Here is a 23,055-nt window from a genome sequence, read left to right on the forward strand (position 1 = left end):
TTTATTTCAACTTTACAATATGCAAAGGTTTGGGGGGCTTGGAGGGATTTTTTTTTCTTTTTCTTTTTCTTTTTTTTCCTCTCTTATGGACATTAGAGACAAAAGAGAAGGTTTATTAATGCTGAGAATTACCTTATCATTCAGAGTCACAGAACGTAAGCATGGAATGTAAGGGTATTTATCATGACTATGAGTAGCAGAAATTGATACTTAAGAGGTTTTAAAACAGAGCAACATAAATCCTATATCCTGATGCTAATTTATTTATCATATCATCCTTCTAGCAACTAACAACTAAGACTCATCCTTGATATTGATTTATTTTACATTTACAATTTTATACAACAATATATTAAAACACTTTACATTGATAAATAGTTTATTTCAAACTCCAAGATTCCATTACATAAGCTATGCTTCAAATAGGTGAAAGATTCAAAGTCTTGCAGCTATGTCTGATTCTGTCACTTATCTCTTTTAAGAGCTGAATTGATCTAAATGTGTGTTTAATGGACTGCTACGTTATTTTTACAGCAGTTTTAATTTATTCTTTGTTTTTATGTTGCTGAAGAAATTTTTTTTTCAGAGATCTTTATTCACTTTCCCTTCTCAAACCATTTTTTCTCCTACTTATTTCTTGTTTTATCTTTTGTGGTTTTGAGTGAACAAACCTTTGAATCTCTCACAAATTACAACACAAAGTGACAAGGAACCATTTGGATTTTTCATTCTCTTTAAGGAAAAGGTTGTAGAGGCATTCCTTGATAGTCTGAAAGAATTCAGTCTCCTGTATTCAAAACCATGAACCAAACCAAGGCCACAACAACAATCAGAGGACTGAAACGACTCTCCTGTGAGGAAAGACAGAGTGGGGTGGTTCAGCCTGGAGAAGAGAAGGCTCCGAGGAGACCTGATTGTGGTCTTTCAATGCTTAAATAAGGACTACAAGAAAGATGGAGACAAGAGCCTGTAGTGATAGGACAAGTGGCAGTGGCTTTAAATTCACTGTAGATTTAGACTAGATTTAAAAAAAAAAAATGAAAAATTATAATGTGGTTGGTGAGACATGGGAAAAAATTGCTCAGAGAGGTGGTAGGTGCCCTATGCCTGGAAACATTCAAAGTCATGTCGGATGGGGCTCTGATCAGCTGATACAGCTGAAGATATCTCTGCTAGTTGCAGGGGTTTGGACTAGATGAGCTTTAAACTATTCTGCAATTCCATTATATTACTTACTTCTTCCAGTCATCTCTACAACTGATTTTTACTGCAACGAGCCTGATAAGGAAGACCATTGCTGGGGTCTTAGGGATTTTTTGCTTTTTTGCTTTTCTTCTTCTGTTTCTTTGGCTGGTTGGTTGTTTTTGGTAGGTTTTTTGTTTGTTTTCGTTTTTTTGTTTCTTAGAAGCATGGCTATTCAGAGTTTAATTTACACATTGGTAATCAAAATTCTCAGGAAAGAATTCTGAACAAGTTATTCTTCTTTCTTTTACTCAAGGTCAGCTAACATTGTTACATAACAATGCATTAAATAATTAGAATCATAGAATGGTTTGGGTTGGAAGGGACCATAAAGACTACCCAGTTCCAACCCCTTTGCATGGGCAGAGATACCTCCCACTAGACCAGGTTGATCAAAGCCCCATCCAACCTAGCCTCGAACACTTCCAGGGAGGGGGCAGCTACAACTTCCTTGGGCAACCTTTGTGGAACCACTGTCAAATTAAAGAATTTCTTCCTAATGTCTAACCTAAATCTCCCCTCTTCAAATTTGAAACCATTTCCCCTTGTCCTATCACTACACACCCATGTAAAAAGTCCTACTCCAGCTTTCCTGTAGGCTCCCTTCAGATATTGGAAGGTTTCTATAAGGTCACCTCAGAGCACTCTTTTCTGCACACTGAACAACCCCAACTTCTTCAGCCTGTCTTCATAGACAGGTTAATTTATACAGTTACTAAAGTTTTTTATGCAAAATATTATCAGTTGCACTTTTTGAGCACAAGGGTCAATTTAGATATCAAGCTGTCAATAGTATGAATTTTGAGTAATGGTTTTGATGCAAAAATTACCAGAAATTTAGGTGGACATTTGGACCTCACTGGAGGTAAAATATGACCAGGTATAGAAGTTCTGTAAAATATGAGGATGCATGCAGCTAAGTAATCTGTGTACTGAATAATTATTCCTTCTGCATGGAAACTGATGTAGAACAGTTTTAGATGACAGAATATGATTATTTTTCCCCTAAGCAAAGCTTTCCTTGCAATTAACCAACATCAAGGAATTCTGCATTTTTATACGAGGAGAATTCAAATCTTGACTTTAATGTTTTGTTAGGGTATTTTTTTTCTAATAATTTCATATAATATTTAAATTATATGTTTATGTCTCCCTATATAAATATACCTGTAACTGTGGATAAGAGCATGAGTTCATGAGAGTGTGCACGTAAGCCCGATGGCTAGAATTCAAAACGGAAGAAAAATCACATTGTTTCCCTATTGTCTTTCAGAAATTCAGAGGAGAAGACTATACAGACTTATATGAAATGTGCTTTGATAGTTTTTGATAGAGGAAGGTAAATGGCTGTGATTTTTTTTTTAATAATTTTTCTTTAGTTTATTGCTAGGTTTTAAAAAGTAGAAGGTTGAAATGGAACAAAGTCTTGCCAATTTTTCTAAAATTTCATGTATGTCACTATCAAGGGTAAAAATTGAAAAAAGAACTTACAAATGTGCTTATGTTTTTTTCCAACAATCCATGAGACAGTAAGACCTTCTTTAACATTTTCTAGGGTTTTCTTAACAAAAAGATCATAAATTCTTATTGTATTACCTTGAGAATGACTTACTGTTTGCTAATTGATCTAATAATCTAGTAATTTCTTTTCTGTCTTTAATATGTGTGATATGTTAGCCAGTTGATTCATATTTATAAGTAGGGTAAAATATTTCACTGAAGACCAGAAAGCTGAGTATAAAGTTTGAGGCTTTGGGACAGTATTTTCTTTTTCTTATTTAATGAAACTAATAAATTGGTCATGCTGCTTTTAGTGAATCCCTTCAGCAAGGGTTACAGGAGCAGTCTATATTTATATTGCATAATTTATATATAAAAACACATGTGTAAACACTAATATTTTTTTCATTCTACTTTTTACTGTGTAATAAATATACACTTTATTGTTAATAATCCATGGGCTCTGATAACTCCAGCCATTTATGAGTGGTTTGTTTGTGCTCATCACTGTAAAGTAATAACTCTTTTGAACTAAGTCTGAAAACTAATATTTTTGGCAGACTTTTAATTATGTATTGCCACATCACTTGCACATCTGAAAGTAATTCCATATAAAGTTGCATTCTTTAGTGTTATAAAGAACTTTGTTAGGACTTTAGATATATGTCAATGTAGTTTTCCTGTCATAGTAACACTTTCATATTCTCCTTTTTTATATTCCATTTAGACACATATGGAGATCTTGTTTTGTAACAATTAGGTAGAGTTTTCAGAAAACTGGTTTAGTTTAGTTTGGTTTTCCAAGGAAGCAGGTTTGTCTTCAATGCATGTGACCTATTAAATCAAATTTTAATCTGAGCAGCCTTTCAGCTCAAGGATGTTTCTGATTCCTCAAATAATTTCTAAGAGTTTCTAAAAAATGGTGTCAGGAAAGTTATTTGCTATATCAGATTCATTCTTTGTCCTAAGCATAACTTCAGTCTGTGAAATTTCATTTGGCTATATAATACATAATGCTCAGACACTCTGGTTTATACCCTGGTTCTTTTAATTTCTTGTAGATTTCACTTTTCTAAAATATCATAAAAATATTGTGTTTCAGCCTTTGAACAAAGGCTTTAAATCTTTTACCGATTAATTTGACTTAAACTCTTCCACATTTCCAGAAATACCAATTTCACTGTTTAAATTGCTTATCTTTGGAACTATGAAACTTCTTCATTTTCCTTGAGCATTTATGTTTACAAATGAATCATTATTGCCAGTTTTCTTTATTTTTCCTCAATTCTTGTATTTTCCACCTGTATTTCAGTTTAAGAAAGAGTGCATATCATAGTTTCATAGTTTATCCAAACAGCTTCTATACTCTCAACAGATTTTTTCAGTACTGACTGCCAGTACAATATGTTATTCACTGTATTCAATTGACAGAGCATATGCCCTCTCTTATTGTCCAGATGCTTGGTATTGATTCACTTGTTAACAAAAGTCATGGATCTCCAGTGTTGACTGGGTATTACCAATGAAGGAAGGATTAAATTACACACAAAAAAAGAGGAAAATTTATCTTGCAGCAAAATATGCAGCAAATTCCTTTTTATTTAATTTTTTGCCACTCATAAGTGAAAGAAACCAAGTTTCAAATAATGGGTTAGCAAGCTGGGTTAGATTGTCAAATAGGTTCTGACAGTGCCTGAAGGTTGTTCTCCTATCATTTGAGGATTCTATAGAGCAATTTTGTTACATAGAGTTCCCATAAGAAGTAAAGTAAAATGTCTGAGCCTGTCAGACACTCTCAGTCACTGCACCAGTGAGGACATCACCCAATAAAACCTGGAGAGAGAAAACAGACACTTACATTTAGAGAACAGAGGAGCTGCCCAGAAAATCTGAGTAAAAGTTTTTAGTGCTCACTGCTTACATTAATTATCAATTCTGAAGGTTATAAAGATCTTATTCTCCTTTCAGTAAAATTCAAAATGTTTCATTTAACTTAATAAGTGACAAAACAAGATATTTTAAAAATAATAGTGTCTAACAGTTACAATTTTCATTGGCACAATGATACCTTTTCAAAATAACATCTCTGAAATTTCTAGGGATACTGTCTCTGATACAGATATTTTTTGGTAAATCACACATACTATAATTATACAGTTGAATATTTAAGACTCCATAGTAAGACTCTACAAAAATTCCTGCCCAGTTCAGTATTATTATATATTATTAAATTATCATAAATCACCAAGCCAACTGAAAATGGATGTCATAGGCATAAGGAGATAAACTTTAAGATCTTGTCCCAGAAGAAAATATTTACGTTTACCTCAGTAATATATGAACTTCAAAGTTACTACATTAATCCTTCAAACACATTCTTTTTACTGATTATTTTTCTTCATTTGTAGTTTATTACAATTTTACAATGTCAAACTAATTAAAAAATCCCAGAGGTAATGCTGTGTTACTATAATTTATATTATATTATGCTCTTTGTCTCCTTCCTTTCCCATCTTTTCCCAACTTTTGGTTATTTATAAATAAAATTTGTATGGCATATGCCCCATTATCTACCATTGTGGCAATAAGTTTTTCACATTTAAGTGAGTGCGTTCTGTGGATAGCTTGTGTATATACTACAGTTCTTCACTCTTTGCCTGCTTTTCTTGTTTCTAGCTTTCTGTACTTGAAGTCTTGTACTTCCCTTTTTTTCCCTTCATTCCTCCAACAAAGGTGGAGGTTTATGGTGCCTAATTTGAGTACATACTCAGGAAGGTAGTTTTTTAGGCTTTAATTATAAATAACAGAAATAAAGAGCCTCTTTGTTGAGGATAGTATAGAATGTGAATTTTTGAACTGCTGTCTGGGGGAGACTATATATAATACAGAGATAAACAAAAATTAGCAAAACTCTCCTGTAGAAATATCTGAGAAATGGTTTGACATAACTAGAAGTGAGTAAACTAGATTTAGTTAACTAGATTATTCAGGACATTTCTGGGAAAAAAAATTCATGGAGAAAATAAAAATTCCTAGACTTTTAACTTAGACACCTAATGTTGAGAGACTCAATATCTCCCTTTAAAGCTAAGCTCTACTGCTTCTTGTTGAGAAAATCAGGGAAAATATCTATCCATTTCCATTCTTTCTTCTACCCTAAACAAAAGTGGCAGAAAACTTATGTTGTTAAAAGATAATGAGAAATGGAGTGAAAAGAAAAAAGAGTTGCTGGTCACACTTCAAAATTTTAATAGTACTTAGAGCTTTTAGATATCTGTCATTGTGAAATATGGCAATTCATCGACATTTTCACAAGCACAGTTTTTCTGTTGTTAGGTTTAGTTTGGTTTGGTTGGTTTGGCTTTTCTCTCCACTCTCCACCAAATGAGAAACTTCCTTGCATCTTCAAAAAATCTGAAGTGATAACTTGCATAACAGTTCAGTCAGTAAATAAGAAATTGCAGCACCAGTGTGCTGATAAGACCACTTGGGACAGAAATGTCAGTGTCTAATACCAAGTGTTAAATTTCTCTTAAAATAATTTAAATTAATTTTAACACATAATAATTAACGAATTTATTTATACACTCTCAGAGGACTTCTTCTCTACTTGGTGATTAAGACTTGCAAGCCAACAGGCAGATGAAAGCCTAAAGTTCAAATAGTCACAATTTGTAGAATCATATTTATTATATCAGCACAGTCTGTCACCCTGTGTTTTTTGCTCAACAGGGAAAAGGATATGGGCAAGGGCATGCCTGGTGAGGAGGACAGATTTCTCTTGCAGTACTCCTCCCTTGGCACTGCTGTAAATTACAGAATCTGGAGACCTGCTCCGCCTGACTGCAAGGTTTGCAGCTGTGAACACAGACAATACAGAGTAAAGAAGGTTTATGCTGTGGGTCAGGGGCTTTTTATTCCTTCCCTCACATTTTGTGTTCTGGCAGTGTAGATAAGCCCTCATTAGAGATTAGGGTGCCATTTACCTAGGCATTGTACATGCTCAAAGGAAATATATTCCTTTTCCCAAAGAGTTAATTTAAACATTGGCAACCTTTAAGCTACATTTGTTCATGCCTCAAGTAGGCTTGCAAATGTATACTTTATTCATATCAGATACAGCTGGGAGGCTAGGTCTGTTGTGTATATTTGGGATATAGGTGGCCACTCATTGTGCAGCTATTTACTGCTTCCATTTACCTGTATTTGCTACCATTATTTACAAAGGTATTTGATCCTACTATTATGATTTTTTTCAAGCTTACCACATTATTTCATTTGTGAGACAAACCTTCTTTCTGTAAAAGCATTTCATGCTTTCCAGTATTCATAATATAACTAAAACACTTTATTTTATTCAATCATTCATTAGTTTTCACTTCCAGACATCTGTTACTTATGTTATGTAGCTGGTCAACTAAGTACTATTTTTAATTTTTTTTTTCCTAACTGGAGGCACACTAATATTATTTTGAAAGTACAGGAAACAAAGAAAATAACGAATCTAAAATGGAATATTTGAACACTGGCAAGACTTTTAAGGATTAGTTCTACCTATATGAATCTTTACTGAATCTGTCAATAGAACAGCAGACCACTGATTATCTAGATCGCACAACTGTGTTGTTTTAACCCCCAAAATTACAAGATTTCCAACTTTTAAATGTACAATAAAAAATACATTATTAAAAGAAGTTTTAAAATCTGATACCTGTCTCTTGCTACTGATTTGACATTTTTCTAATATAAGCTATAAAAACTCAGTAGTGAACTTCCCTTTTCCATTTCTTGTACAAGAAAGGAGTTGCTGTACTGGGATTCTCACCTTGTTGCACCCAACAACCTGAAATAATGACTGAACTTTAAAAATAAACCTTTAAAAACATAATAAAATGTTCACCTCATGTTTGATTTTAAGCAGGAAATAACTTTTGAGTCTGATTTATTTGTCAGTTCCATCTTAAACTCATTAGAGGAGATTAATATTTCATTTACTATTGATTGTGTCATTCTGCAATGTACTCTGGTTGGCTCCATCAAGATATACCATCTTTCTAGCTTTTTGATGAATATCCCCTTATTATTTGATCTTTCTCCAGGGAATAAATCTTCCTGGTGATATGTAGAACTGCACAACCACAATATACTAAAAGGTACTAAATCAGTTTTAACAGTATCTTTTCACAGGTTTTTGAATGCCGCCATTTACATCTTCTTCTGTCTGAAATAATTGCTTGTTCTTTAACAGTCCCTTGAGCCCAGAAATGGAAGTATTGGCTTACTGCTAGGAACTGACAGTTTTTCAGGACTCTTTAAGAGATATGCATTTTTTCTTTGTTTCCTTTAAATCTTTTCTAATGTAATATACTTTTCAGAATTTTATAGTCTACTGTGTTCCAAATATCTTTCCCTTTTGGTTTTATTCTTTGTAGTAGCTTTCAAATTCATCCCTAAACACAATATAATTTCCTTTACAATAAAAGTTTGCAGGAAATAAATAGTCCGGAGAGCTTTTAATATTATTTTTTCTCCATCCTTTTACTAGAATTGTTATTATTAACTTTACATCAACTTAAGCAGCTGTCAGAGTGCTGGCTTCATTCCTGTAAGCTTGATATACACACACATTTTAATGTGTTCTTCCCCAAAGAGCTTACAGAAAAAAAAAAAAAAAAAAAAACCAAAAAAAAACCCAAGAGACAAAACAGTGAACACAGTGGGGTGCAGATTTTCTTGTAGCTTGCCCTTTACCAAAAAATTATTTTATACATTTGGTGGTTTTTCACTCTGAATACCCAAAATTAGAGTTTGCTTTTAATTATGCAATATTTAAGTACAATTTTACTTCAGATTAATATCTTGCTATTATTTTCTGCTTACACCACCCCTTTTTTTCCCTACATTTTTTTCTTTTCCTAAAACTAAAAAAAAAAATTAAAAGCTGTAGTTTTAAAAAGTACTGAAGACACTTTAGAGTAATATTTTATCATATCCTGTAGAAAAAAGGTACTAAAAAAGGAACCATCAAATACCACATTCTTTTAAAAAATTGTCATCCTAGTCTCTAATAATTTTCAGTTTTATTTGCTTTTGTTTTTAAAATTATTCATCTAACTCATTTTTTAACTTTATTGTAAAGATAAATAGCTTTTAAATTGTCTTTTTTCCTTTGCTACTCATCTGTAATCACAATCCAATTATGAACAGTCACCACTTTGTTTAGAGTCATGATTTATTATGTTGGAATATCATGAGTGAAACACTACCCCTCTAGGTGTTTGTCATTGACTTCAATGGAATAAATTTTAATCCTGAAGCAGAACAAACTGTAGCTTTAGAATCTGGCTACTCTGATAGGTAGTATGATGGTGTCATTGACAGGACAAAGAATCTTTGAAAAAGATGTTTTCTTGAAAGTGGACGATGAAGTTCCCTTGGTGATGAACCCAGCCCTGAACTACAAAGTCAAAGTTGTGTAAACCATACGTCAAAAATTCTCTTGTTTGTGGATAACAACACTGAGTAAATGGCAGTTTGATGTAAAGAGGTAGTTTACACCTGGCAGTCACTGAAGAAGAATACTCAAAAACTGTTGCAGCTCCTACAAAATTAATCCCCTGAGTTGCAGTCCTGGTGAAGTTCCACAGAAAATAATTTCTCACACACGATGAGTAATTTCTGAGTTAGGAATGAAGGTGTCTGACTGAATAATATGTAAATGTACTTTGCGCCTTCCGGGGGAGCCTTACTCTTTCAAGAGATTCAGAAGAAATCCTGAAATTCTGTAAACCAAGATAACTAACAGGTTTACTTTTTTCATTTTGATCTTTAAAAGTAATTTTGAACTTCTAAATAGCTTTAGGGGGTGAAGCTCATGATTGAAAAGATTAAATTCAACTATTTTAGGTCGAACTAGATTTATTATGGATGCTAGGTGTTATCTTTTAAAATTATTGTAGCAATTAAACTTTGAAAAATTGCCATTATAAGGTCAAAAAAGGAATATTTTATTTTTCTTTTCACCTCTAGGCTTGTGCTGGAATTAATATTATTTTATTTTTATGGTCTCCTTAACATTTCCCTTACTACACAGTAGGTAAAATCTGTCCTTATTTTCAGATAGTAGGTAAACTAGTTCCTGGATCTGTTTGACCCAAATCAATTTTCTTCCATTACCTCTGACATGTTTGTTATCAATAGACTGTACAGAGGGAACTGAAGAAATGTGATAGTGTTACAACAAATACAGATGCTTCAGTATCTCCATGATTTATTTTCCCTTATTTATTACAAGAACTCCTGGAAAGTTGAAAGCCCAGAACTACAACTCAAACTGCAATCACATTTACGTATTTAATACCTTGCTGTTGCCACATTGCTCTGAAGTCCATTATCTAATCAAATACTCAGGAAACATAATGTTATGTTCCCCTCTTATCTTTCTCCTAAGAAGAACGCAGAGATAGGAGAAACATTTGGCAGCAGTTGTGTTATTCAGTGCACGTCCTAAGTTTGGCAGCACAGAAAGAACACGTCATTCTGATGATCTCTCTGTTAGTCTCTCTACCTGGGTAGCATCAAATCCACTCCAAGGCCAAACGTTGGCCCTGTTCTTCAAAATCTTGAAAAGACTGGGCCATGACTTCTTCCTACCTGCTGCTTACTCTGACTCAGTGTGGCAGCTGTGGTCTTTTAGTAACTGTGACAGATGGAGACCAAGGTTAGGATCCTAGCAACTGCATTTGCTGGCTTCCCAGACAGGGAATTTCTTTTCATCAAAAAGTAAAGTTCTGGACCATAACACCTTACGAGTGAAAGTGAAGGCTCATCTCTTTTCACTTGGACTCATGCAGTCACCTCTGAGTGACCCAATAATATTCCCTTGGAGAGTAAGGCAAGGGAAAAAACTGATATGTTCAGATGGTATAAGCAGGGAGGAATGGATAATTTCAGCCCTCTAACTGATTTGTTTTATAAAAGACTGCTAGTGCCAAGATTCCGTTCTGATGGATGTAAAATAAATGCAGAGATTAGATAAAATACCTTAGATAGACTGCTTATGCATCCATTAATTTTCATGCCTAACATATTCATGCAGCAAAACACATTTTACAGGGAAATTAGCTCATCAGGAAGAAAAGCATGACATGGACATTAACTATTTCCCAGTTTCATCCTTTCACTTCCTCTCAATCCATCACACTTCGGACCCACATTGTTTCTTCACCCCACTTAGATCTGTTCTTTATTGATAGAAGACTTACAAGTTTCTGCTTGTTCTGACCTACAGTTCTGTCACACGCATCTTGTTGCGCTCAGCTAGGACAATTTGATAAAGTATACTCTTTTAAAGAAAAGTGAAAACGACTTCTAGCATCCACCATACTTGAAGTACTATGAGATTTCACTTTATTTGCCTTTCTCTCTGTGGTGTTTCATGTCTGTTCATCACTGTGAATATGGTTCAAACTAGTCTACATTTCTGCAGCTTGTAAATTTTGGCAGTCCTCAGGAAAATCTTGAATGCCTCATGTCTTTCCTCAGCAGAATGAGTCACAAATAATACAGAGTTTCATCTGCTTTCTTTTGTCCCTAATCAGTTTCAGTAACTTTATTAGCATGTAAAGAGTTAGAGGAATTTCCAAATCCAATATATCAAGCATGTGGGAGTGCAACACGGACCCTTGCAGGGAGGGGTTAGGGGGGTGCTGTGTCTTTCTTGCATGTGTATCAAGTCTTCTCATTACAACATCAAGCGAGTTTTTCTCAAACCCTATGACTGTTCAGTAATTCACAGAAAATAAATTACTTCTCCCTTAGTGGGAACTGCAGTTTAAGCAGACAGCACATTGCCTTAGGTTTCACTATTTTTTAAAGTGACATAATCTGTCATCAAAAGTATATTTACGTTTGTTATATCATCAGCTGCCAGGTTTACTCTATACTCTTTCTGCATGTAAGAAGGACTGGGGGTACCTACCTCATCTTAATTAACTCCACCTGGCTTGAGACTCTCTCTTTCAACAATCTGCATCAATGCCATTATACAGGCACAGCAGGAGAAAGCCACAAATCTAGTGAAATTAAATCACTCACCATAGAAACATCTTGAACAATAGCATGAGAACATGGAGCCAACCAATCATGTTCAGGCACATGGAAGAAGGGGAAAAAAAAAAAAAAAAAAAAAAGTTGCAACAAAATAAGTGTATGGTAGCAGCAGTGCCAGCAGCAACTAATGCACAAAAGGAAACAGATATAAGCTTCAAAAAGAAATTCATTCTCTAGAAAATAATTTTCATAATTATTCCCACCCTTGTCTCTTTTCCCTCTCAAATATTTGCAAAAAGTCACCACTATTGTGTGAAGAGACAAAATAATGAAGTGACTCATGTTTTGCAAATATTATATACTTAAAGAACGATCCAGGCATAAGTCCAACACCACTGAAGGACTGCAACATCCGTAGGAGGGCTCAGCGTGTCAGGGTCAGGTCTCTACTCTTACTGTAACTGGAATCAATGCCAAATTTTGTATTGCTTTCAGTGGTTCAAGAGTTAGGAAGAGAAAACATAGATGACATTTTTCATGTTTCACAAATAGAGGAAAAAGTCTTATCCTTTGAAGAGAAGAACGCTACAGTGAGCTGCAAGCCCAGTATGTTAATGAAGAAAAAATACAGAAAAGAATGTGCAGGTATTGTATTATTTCAAAAGAAGCTTATCATAAATCTAACTGCAGAACGACAGGAGAACAACTTTTCAAAACAAAGGAACAAACCTAATGTTTTTGTTTTGAAATAAGTGGGTAAAGTTTCATTCTCCAAGCTTGAAGCTACAGAAAATTTATTTAATATCTACAGACAGAAAAAAAAGAATTAAAATTAAAAAATAAAAAAAGGAAAGGTTTTTGACCAGTAAAACACATTAAAAGTCAGATTCTGCCAGGCTTCCTCATACTATCTAGCACATTACTGTTCCACTAATCCTATTGATCTCACTAGGATAACTTCAGAGTAAGAAACTAGTTAATACAAGTAGGTTGGTAAAATTTGCTTCTAAATTATTACCTATTTTCCTTACATTCTGTAGGTCAATACTGTCCCTTGCCAACTCTTTGAAGTAATAATTTGTAAAATTTTGCTTTGATAATTTCTCAAATCAACAAACACTGTGAACTGTAATTAACAGCATGTATTTATAATTGCAAAATTATATTCTTTTGGAAAGTGTCCACTGGTATGAAAAATGTTAGTTTATCTCTTTGTAGCATTCATGCCAGCAGAATGATGAAAATGAAAACCAGGAGATGTATGTTTTTCACAAGATCTGTGTGATCTGTGTAAGTAATTTATAATTAATAATATCTTCATATTTGTTTTAGTGTTATTATGTTATGCAATATATCATGATTTTTTCCAAAATAGTATTGCTTTTGCATTGACATTTTATTCCTTGAGGTGAAATTATAAAATCTTTTAATGAATACACACAGCTATAAATATACAAATGGCCAAATACTCGTATCTGTAGCTAAGAAAATTAATATATCCCTAGACTGAATGTATATGTAGCTGTTGGTTTAACATCTGCAAGCTCATTTCTAAGAGTGTTTTTATAAGGAAGTTTAGTAGAATAGAATTGGTAAGTTAATATAGAGGAAAATGCATGAGCAGTCACCCTCTAGCTAAATCTCCTGTAATGAAGGTAGGTTCTTGGGGTTTTTTTCAACAAAATGTATATTAAATCTATTTTTTATATCTGCTATGATTTGTTGTGTATTGCCTAAGACCTCTCTCTTCTACGCTGTTTCTTTTGCCTCCATGTTCTTTTGCTAATGTCAAATCATTTAAGATAACACTGAAACACATGTAATGTACCTACATGAATAAATTGAATATTTAATGGTTCAATGCCCTGACCTTTCAGATTACAATACAGGACAATGAACACACACTGTTAAATGTGGAGGCCAGTGTGCATGCATATTCTGAGTGAGGCACTTCAGCAAAGGAGAGGCAAAGTCAAGTTAGAACAAATATACATGCCAGTCCCAGAAGGCCTGTTACTAAAGTAAAACTGTAAGCTTGAATTATCATAACTTAGCCCTCAAAAAATCGTGCTGTGCAAGAATATATCATGCACTTGGATAAATAAGTTGCAGAGAACCAAGTGTTAACCAGTGAAGTATCAATCAGGCAAAGCAGGTTTCTCAGGCACATGCATCCTGCACATCAGATTACATGGACTTTCTCACCTACGGAGTCTTATAATAATTGCACCACTCATACATACCTTTAAGTCAAACCTAGCCAGTAAATTAGTTACCAAAACCCACTAATTCTGCAAGATCCCTATATCTATTCCTCTCTCTTTTTCCCAGTAACTGTCTAATCATGATAGAAATTCTCCTTCTTAGCAGGACAGTGTGATCTCTGAGTGTACCAAATCTTCCTCCATACACAGTTTGCTAACTCCTAGAACCCTTACAAAAATGAAACCTTAACTTTTACGTAGAGAAGAAAAAAAGTAGACTGGACTTGTCCAGTAGAAGCGATAGACATCATCATCCATTTGCTTGTAATATAGTCCCATAAAGAAAAGTTATTTGAGTAGAAGACCAATAACTGCTGTTCTTTAAACCATAAGGTGCCTGTTATGTATCATGCAAAATTGTTATTCTGATGGAATAAAAAAAGTGTGATACAATGAATCTTTCTTTTATCTGTTTGATAGGAGTTCCTTGTGCTTTCCTAAGATCTACAAATTCGTACATTTTTTGAAGAACAAATTAGAACAAGAGGGTTAGTGTTCCTGTTTCCTGAACATGAGGAAAACGTACCTCAGACAATACTTCTGCTCAAGAGGGCAATGTGATGCTCTTGTATATTTTATATCTTTGTATTTTATTCTTTTTGAAAGTGGAAACCAGTAACAGCATGAAATCTCCTTATGCTCTGTTACAATAAAAATTAGGTAATTATTTAAAAATACAACAATAGAAGTGTTACAGAAAGAAAAGGAAGGAATTTGAAAGGTTTAGATCCAAAACAACATATTCTGTCTATTACACAGAAGCCTTCAAAGGTTCAGAATTGCAACTCCATTAAACAGACCCAAACCTTCCACTATAGCCAGAAAAGAGGCCTTTCATTCAGTGCAGAGCAGTCCATATTCCAGTAATTCTAATCTGAACTATAATGCAAACCACTTTAATACATAATGTAATAAATTACACAATTCAATATTGTGTATAAATATGCCGGCATTTGAAATCTTCAAGAATAAAAACATCCAAAACAAACTTACCTAGACAATAAAAGGAGGATGTATAGAGTAATGACAGTTACTGGTATTAGTTCATATTGACTGAATGGGGAGCTAGGGAATACTTAGGATTAGTCACTTTTTCATAATATTAGACCAATTCTAAATGCTTGATTTTTATGTTGGTGACCATTGCAGTCTTATTACTTTAATTTAAATAGAAATGGTGTAAACCTGTAATTCATTAATGTGAAAATAGATTGCTTTTGCCAACAAACACACTGTAGAATTTTAGTATCTCCCATCATAAGGCACATTAGTACTTATATACTGTTTTCCCTTCTATTACACAAGGGGAAACTACAGCAAAAAATCCTACAGAGATAATCTGGCGTTCATATGTGAGCTATAAATTCACTTCTGGTACTTTGAATAGTAACATGTTTATTAACCATATGGCAGATGTATTTCTGCCCTTCCTTACATGTCAGCAGGGTGACATAGAATATAAATCAGAACAATATTTAGCCAAGTGCTCTATGTGTTCTCAGGAAAAATTAAAAATTATATACCAATGCATATAGTGAATACATTTCATTAGAACATGGGTATTTCTGTGCAGATATTTCTTTATGAACACTTTTGCTCCATTGATATTTTTTTTTTTTTTTTTTGGCTGAATCAAAATGCAGTGGTGACTATTTTATGATTCAGTCTGCTTGCCTATTCACCATTCCCTGATCTTAGTGGTTCTTTACATCCTTATGTCTTTGAAGTTATGGGATCCACACTAGGAGTTTGGTTCAAGAGCTTTGGAGTGGATTTGGGAAGCCCACTCCAGAATGGGATAAGGTAGGCAGGTGTGGAAATCTAATCTCTGGTAGATCAGATCTGTAGGTCTGTCATTGGCAAGTTGCCTCAGCAGTAAAGTGATCTTAGAAGGAAAACCCATCAACCAACCAACCAAAACTTCTTACAAATAAAACAAAGACAATATAACAATGTAAAAATTGTAAAGCTTCCAAATTACTGTAAGCAAAAAAAAAAACGAAAACAAACAAACCAAACCAAAACCAAAAAACAAAACACTAACCCAGTCTAATAATCAGGAGGTGATCAAATGAGGTGTCTTTAACTCACTATTTGAGATCTTTTTTTATCATACTAGCTAAGGCAGAAGGACAACATTCCAGATCTTTCAGACACAGAGAATATATTTTTCAACTTGAGTAAAACAGAATGAATATATATGTAATATACATATATGTCATAAATAAATAAATATATGTATTTACAGATATTTCAGCATCACTTAAATGCCTGATACAAGGAGTTCCAGTTTTCTGTCTCTACTAAGACTGCATAATAATGCAGCACTGGCTAGAAAATCAAGCACCAGTTTGGCTTTGTACAGATATTATGAACTTGTCAGCTATTCCTCTGCTCATGTGCCAGTGGCTATTTTCAGGTTAGTTGTGTCTCATAACCATAAAGCTGCCCCATTGGCTGGCATTGTGCCCTATATATTGTAAGTATGTCTTAGATAAGGCACATAACAGTATTGTGTGCAGCTTCTTGGACATAAAATACTTCATCTTATACAAGAATTGATACTATTTTAATGTGTTATTTAATTTGAGATGTATATTAGATTCTGAGTCAGTTGAATTGGATGACATATGATAGATCCTCAAAATTAATTCTAAGAACATTTCCTACATAGGATTTCAAATTACCTTTCTTTTTTTCCTTCTGCATTTTTTAGAATTATTTGTGTTTTCAAATGCTCACTCATGATAAGTAATATAAATATATTTCAAGGGAATATTAGTTCTTCAAATTTTAAAACCAAATTCTGACTTTTTAAAGTGTTATAAACAATCACATTCATCAGAATTGTTTCTGGGGTAAGATTTTATTCTGGCTTTAAGTATAAAAATAAAAGTTTGATAAAAATAGTTATTAAAATGTATAGATTATTCCAGTAATGAAGAACTACAGAAATTATATAAGAAATGGTAACTTTAACTATTCCACTGCTAGTAGAACAGAAATATGTTAGTTAGAATACATCTGCAGACAACTGGTCTTAAACAATATTCTTTATCAAAATCTTCATTTCAAATTCGAGGGAGAATTCTCATATTAAAGAAGCTTACATAAAATTATACAAATAAAATCATTTGGTTTGTAGAAAAAGATTAAGAAAAATGTAATCAAATAGGAAAAGGCGGGGAAAATTTTGAAATATTGCTAAAGTGAGGGAATGTTTCCTCACTCGGATGAGCAGGTACACTTCTAAGAAAAAGTTTAAATATCTTAAACAGAAGATAAAAAGATTCAACATTCTGAAACAGGGATGACAAACAGGAGAAGGACTGCAAATAAAGGCAGCTATCCACTGTTTTTGCCTGTAAAAATGTCACATATTTTAGTTTACTGAAATAGAGAGAATTGCTGTCACACTTGAATCCCAAACTACTATCTCTTTAACCCAAGTGTACTCCTAGATTTTAGTCTAAGAATAGGGGTTTTATAAGAAATGTAACATTCAGTGTTATTTAATCACTCCCTAAAGATATTTAATACCTAATAAATATGTCAAGAGGTATTTTTAATTTCCTGGCACTTTGCTGGTCTTCCAGTTTAGTAATAGCAATAAACCAACAAAAGCAGACAGTGAGAAAATCTGCAGTGTCAACAGTGTTAAGAAAGGACAATATACTTTTACAATAGGGCACCATTTAATGTAAGAAAGGTAAAGAAATAAAAATAAAAATTAGTGTAAACTGTTAAGTAATGCTTTATATTATGTTACTTAAATATGTATTAACATTAAAATTTAGATAGCCATTATTTGAAGAGCCACGTGATTATTAAAAACATGATTATTGGAGGTTTAACTGTTATATGATTGATGCTCCTAATTTTTCAGATACTGCTTAAACCTCGCTATGTTTTTCATAATAATTTGTTATGGAAGAGAATATTACAGAACTTCCCATCCTGCAACCAACCCAAAAATCCATCTCTTCTGAAGTTTCCCCTCTTGAGAAGTGTCAAATGTTGATATATTGTAACATACATATCCAAAAATGAGCCATATACAATAATAAAATTTATACTTTTTTTTTTTTTTAACCTGTCTTTTTTTCCATTTTCTCCCCCACCCCACACAGAGTGGTAAAATAAATATATGATCAGATGTAATCTCTGGGACCTAGTCTGCCAGTCCAATAGCCAGAACCCAGCATTTCCATTTTACAAAGTATGACAATTATAATGATGACAGCAACACAACCAGCAACAACAATACTATTAAATATGATGGCAGTTAGTGTATGTCAAGCACTAATTGATCCCAGTTATGTGGGTTTAAAATTCAGTTTTAAAAAAACCATGGGAGGAATCAGACTAACTCTTCCTCGTTTTAGAATACAGCCTTCAACATTAATTTTCTTTATATTTTTTATCCTCAGTGTATCTGTAAAGCACCCAAGTGATTGCTTCCAAAGCACTATTTACAATGCATCGGCCAGTTAGCAACAAACAATTGCTGCAGCATTTACTGTCCCTTAATCTTTCACAGTTCCATTATAGTCGGGTCTGCTGTCTCCCAAGGTGTAGGTAAGCACCATGTATGGCATCAGGAAGCAGCAGCCCAACTACCATTGGAAATCCCCAATGGCACAACAGCATCTGGAAATCCCTTTTGGCCAGCAGCCCACATCTCCGCAGTCACTGTTTCCCCCACATCACCTCTGAGACAAAGCAGCTGAGCCTGGGAAATGTATGAAAGAAGCAGAGTGCAACTCTGACAGCTGGGTGGGCAGAGGATGGAGTAGGAACAGAATAGATTGTTAGAATATGTAAGGCAATGGGCATACTTGTAACTTTTCATAAACTGCTTATGTCTCACAACTTCTTCTTTATGATCAGTCAATATCCACGTATGACACACAGAAAACAGAAAGTATTCCTTGTAAGAATTTCCTTATTATAAGATAAATATTTTCATACTTTGTATTGTGATTCCTCTCACTGTGATATTCTCACCAATATCATATATACCAGCACAAAAAAAAAAAAAAAAAAAAAAAAAAAAAAAAAAAAAAAAGTTTAAGGAAATTATTTTTTAGCTGGCTATTTTTTATATTTGGTATAATAAAAATGATTCAGCTGTTTTCTAAATGAACTATGCATACTCCTACATGTGAGTAGTCATTCATTTTAAGTAGAAGAGAGGTGGAAATAGACAAATACTGCCAGGCTAGCCATACAGTCAAATAACCAACAATTCTGTTATAACTTTCATTTTCCTTTGCTACAAAACTCTGCTTACTTGAAACTCCTGTTCTTATATCCCAGAAATAAAGTTGGAAATCCTGGTCCAGACTTTACAACTCTCAGCAGCTTCTGAAGGGTCAGAAGGGATTGCTGTTCTGTCATGTTGGGTCATGCATTCTGCAAATTTAAGGAGCACATGGATGAATGTTGCACACATACTGGGTCTGAACCAAAGCTCAGTAAAGTAAAAAATATGAGAGTTGCTGAACTTAATGGGCTCTGGATTAGGCCCAACAGCAGCCACCATACAAAGTATTTTTGGTTCTGTAAAGGATCAACATATAGATTTTACTGTTGCACCAGCAATTTTTTTTTTGGCCATCTAAAATGTATTAATGCTTTGCCTAAAAATAAAAAAGGAAACATTTTAAGGAATGCACATTACACTAGTAAAAGTGTAATTATTTATTTATGCATTTTTCTGTTCTCTTTTTCAACTTTTTCTGTAAAGCAAGTGAAATGACCAGTGTCAACAAGCAGCACTTCAAGATCTATTTATTACCAATTCAGAGTGGTTTCTGCCACCCCTAGGGACATTATTTGTGTCTGGAGAGAACATTTCAGTCTGACAGCTACTGATTTTCAACAGGGAGGGGAAAAAAGCAGAACTAATGGATGTGAATGAGCTTAAAAACTAGTGAATTTATCACTCATAGAAAACAACTGTATTTTGGGAAGCAAATAGAAGTACTTTGGCAAACAGGAAAAAAAGTCATTGGATATTTTTTCAGATACTGGAAACTATGACCAATATTTTGGTCAACATTTTGGCCTCATGGTACTCTTGTCAGCATTAGTTATTACATAATTTTTTTCATTCACTTCATGAAATGCCTTGTAGACAGTACTACAAGAAATTCAGATTCAGAGGTCTCAGTTTAGTTTTTAACTGTGATAAAATTGATTTTCTTTCAATAGGAGGTTGTTTTCTGTAACAACTGAACAAAATTGAATGAAACCTTAGGATCTGAACCAGAGAATCCAATTATGTTTACACAGTTTTTGCACAGCTAGTATATTATCACTCAGCTAGGTGAGGGTTCATGAATGTGTTTGAAAGCTTGCATATTTTACATCATAAGGAATTTGGTACCATATTGCTGTACATAAGCAATAGTTTGACTGCTCTTTCTGTAGGATTTACATGAATGAAGCAAACAGGGAACTCTGATCGACTACTTTACATTTGGCACCTGATCTTACTCAGGTATTGTACAGATTTTAAAAGAAGTTAAAGTTATGATAGCTTGAAGAATGAAATGGGTTATCTTTAACTTCCCTGATTATGCTTAGATATGAGAACCTTCTCAAACCAGACTTCAGACATTTTAAGATTCAAGGGAAAAAAAGAAAAAGCTTTAAAACAAAAAGCCTAAAAATTGAGATTCAATGAATGTCAACCTTTTATGGCTACAATTAGCTTAATCTCCAAAGAAAATAATTTGAACTATAAAACTTGACATTTTCAATAAAAATGTCAAAATAAGGCATTTTGATAATTTTCAGAGCTTATTTCCATAATGTTAGGAATTGACAGAAATAATGAAAACCAGTTTTGGCAAACCAGCATTGTCAGTGACAAATATGTGATGAGAAAAATCTCAGACTATCTAATATTGAATGATTTATTATCTCTACATGCTATAAAACTCGGTGCGATCTTTTGTCTGGTTTTGTAAAGCTTGATTGTCACCTACAGGAAGAATTTTCCAGAAACTTCGGAGGGAAAAATAGCTGCTCAGAAGCTTTTAATTCCTTCTTGCTTTAAAGTCATTTAACATGGGCAAATTCAGTTCAAGCTTGTACATTTGAGTGGTGTGTACATTTAAGTGGATTACATATCCAAATTAATTAATTGGCAAGTATTTGCCAGGATGTTATTTTTATAGACATTTGCAAATCTTTTATTTACTTCAGCTAAAAAAGGATTGCTTTACCCCCCAAAAAAACCTGTGGCTATTTCCCTGACTGTACTCCCTGGACTATTCTTTGTCTCAGTTTCTTTGCTGGAGTGAGTTTTACAAAGCAGGGTCCTAACACGGAGCCTTCTCCCACTACTTTTTGCCCATGGATGTCACAACTTAGATAGTGCTCTGAAGTAAATTGTTTGCTACAAGCTGAATGCAGTTTTCATTTTAGGAACTCATCTATTTTCTTTTGCTAAGTCATTCTGGCTACTACCAGCATTGTAGGTACAATGCACTGGCTTTCTCAAAACATACTCTTTAATTGCAGTGCCCAGAGAAAGGAGAGCTGATATTCACACAAATTCAGCAGCAGGCAGCTGAGCCTGCCTAGGTGATTACTGAAGAAAGTAAACGTTTTCTTCAACAGAAATGAGTGAATTCCTGGATGCTGCAGCTGAAAGTGATCAGTCACTGACAGGGAGCCAGAGGAGAACAGAGACATCAGGGTTGCAATCTCGCCTCCCTTTGCAACTGTGAAAAAGACAATGTGTCTGTGCCCAGCTTGCACAGAGCTGCCCTGAATAGGGTGGCTTTTTTGTCTTCTCATCCTGCTCTACATTTCTAATCTCTCTTAAAATCTTCCTGGGGGGTGGAGAGCAAGGGGCTGCGAGGCCCCAAATTCACAGCATGGCTGTAATGACCTTGCTCTTGAATGATTTATCTTTGAAGCTCAAGTTGACTACACCCAACTGATTTTCTCACCAGCAGCTCCCTGCCTCTCAATTGTGCATCGTAAAGTCCTGGATATGTTCAGAGCAGCCAGAAGTGCTCCACACATTATTACTGTACTCTGCTAGTTTCTCTTTTTTTCCCTCAGGGCATCATGCTGTGCTACTGCCCTCCACTTAAATCCAGTGCTTTAAGCATGGTGGACAATGAGGAAAATTAGTCAGAAGAGAAAAATAAATTGAGAAAACGACGAGTTTGCTTTTTTATAATTGATTTTAAAAATAAATAAATAATGAAAGGTAGATAAACAGCATTGAATTCCCTCTGGTCTTTTAGTTTCCTGAAGCATTATCTGTTGAAATTCTTCCCACTCTCCAAAAGAAACCAAGTTCTTGCTTTTTTCCACACAATTTCATAGTCAACACCTGTTTTTCTTTCCTTTAGAACACCACTGGGTGTGAAGTCAAGCTTCTGTCCCCTCTTTGTCCCCCCCCAAAGTCCTTTCTCGCCACCTTGTTTTAAGTCAAACCCCCAAGGGACAGACACAAGCTGTTTCACTTCTGCTGAATGCATGTTTTAGTGCAACAATAGTCCCACTGAGACCAGTGAGATGTCATGCTGGGGAGAAAAGATGGGGAGGCAGACATGCACACACATACTTACACAAACAGATCTCTATATAAATAAGCACTCCTATACATTTTCAAGGTATGCTCAGAAATCACTGGGCATGTCGTGCTGTCTGGAAGGGCTGGAATGTCAATTTTCTTATCAAATGAGCTGGGTTTTGTGGTGAAAGGCTTACTGTTTCTGTTATCTATGGGCTACTGGTCAGTAAACGATAGCAGGGCATCTCCAGAAGTCACACCTGGCAAACGTTACTGTCAGGATTTTCAGTGTACCCTCAGGCTTACTACTGACCTTTACTGTTGAACCCATTAATCTAAATGTGTCTGAGAGGCAGCACTGCAAACATTACCAGATGAGGCTCAGATTAAGGAAAATATTAGTCACTTTCACTTATTTGTGAGATCTAATTGAAGTATACAGTAATTAATGGCCAC

General features: G+C 34.3%; 1 long non-coding RNA gene across 2 annotated transcripts in view; it reads right to left on the reverse strand.

Moving 5' to 3' along the window:
* LOC139800106 (uncharacterized) overlaps nt 1–16,433 on the reverse strand; it is an 84,315-nt gene extending 67,882 nt beyond the window's left edge. The window contains exon 1 of one of the 2 annotated variants that reach the window (XR_011728496.1): nt 16,304–16,433. This is a non-coding gene — a long non-coding RNA (uncharacterized lncRNA). Of the gene's footprint in view, nt 1–11,722; nt 11,844–16,303 lie in introns of those variants that run through there. The other variant, XR_011729270.1, reaches the window with a different exon arrangement.
* Nucleotides 16,434–23,055: the final 6,622 nt, after the last annotated feature.

The sequence above is a fragment of the Heliangelus exortis genome, chromosome 1, assembly GCF_036169615.1.
Source record: "Heliangelus exortis chromosome 1, bHelExo1.hap1, whole genome shotgun sequence".
NCBI lineage: Eukaryota > Metazoa > Chordata > Aves > Apodiformes > Trochilidae > Heliangelus > Heliangelus exortis.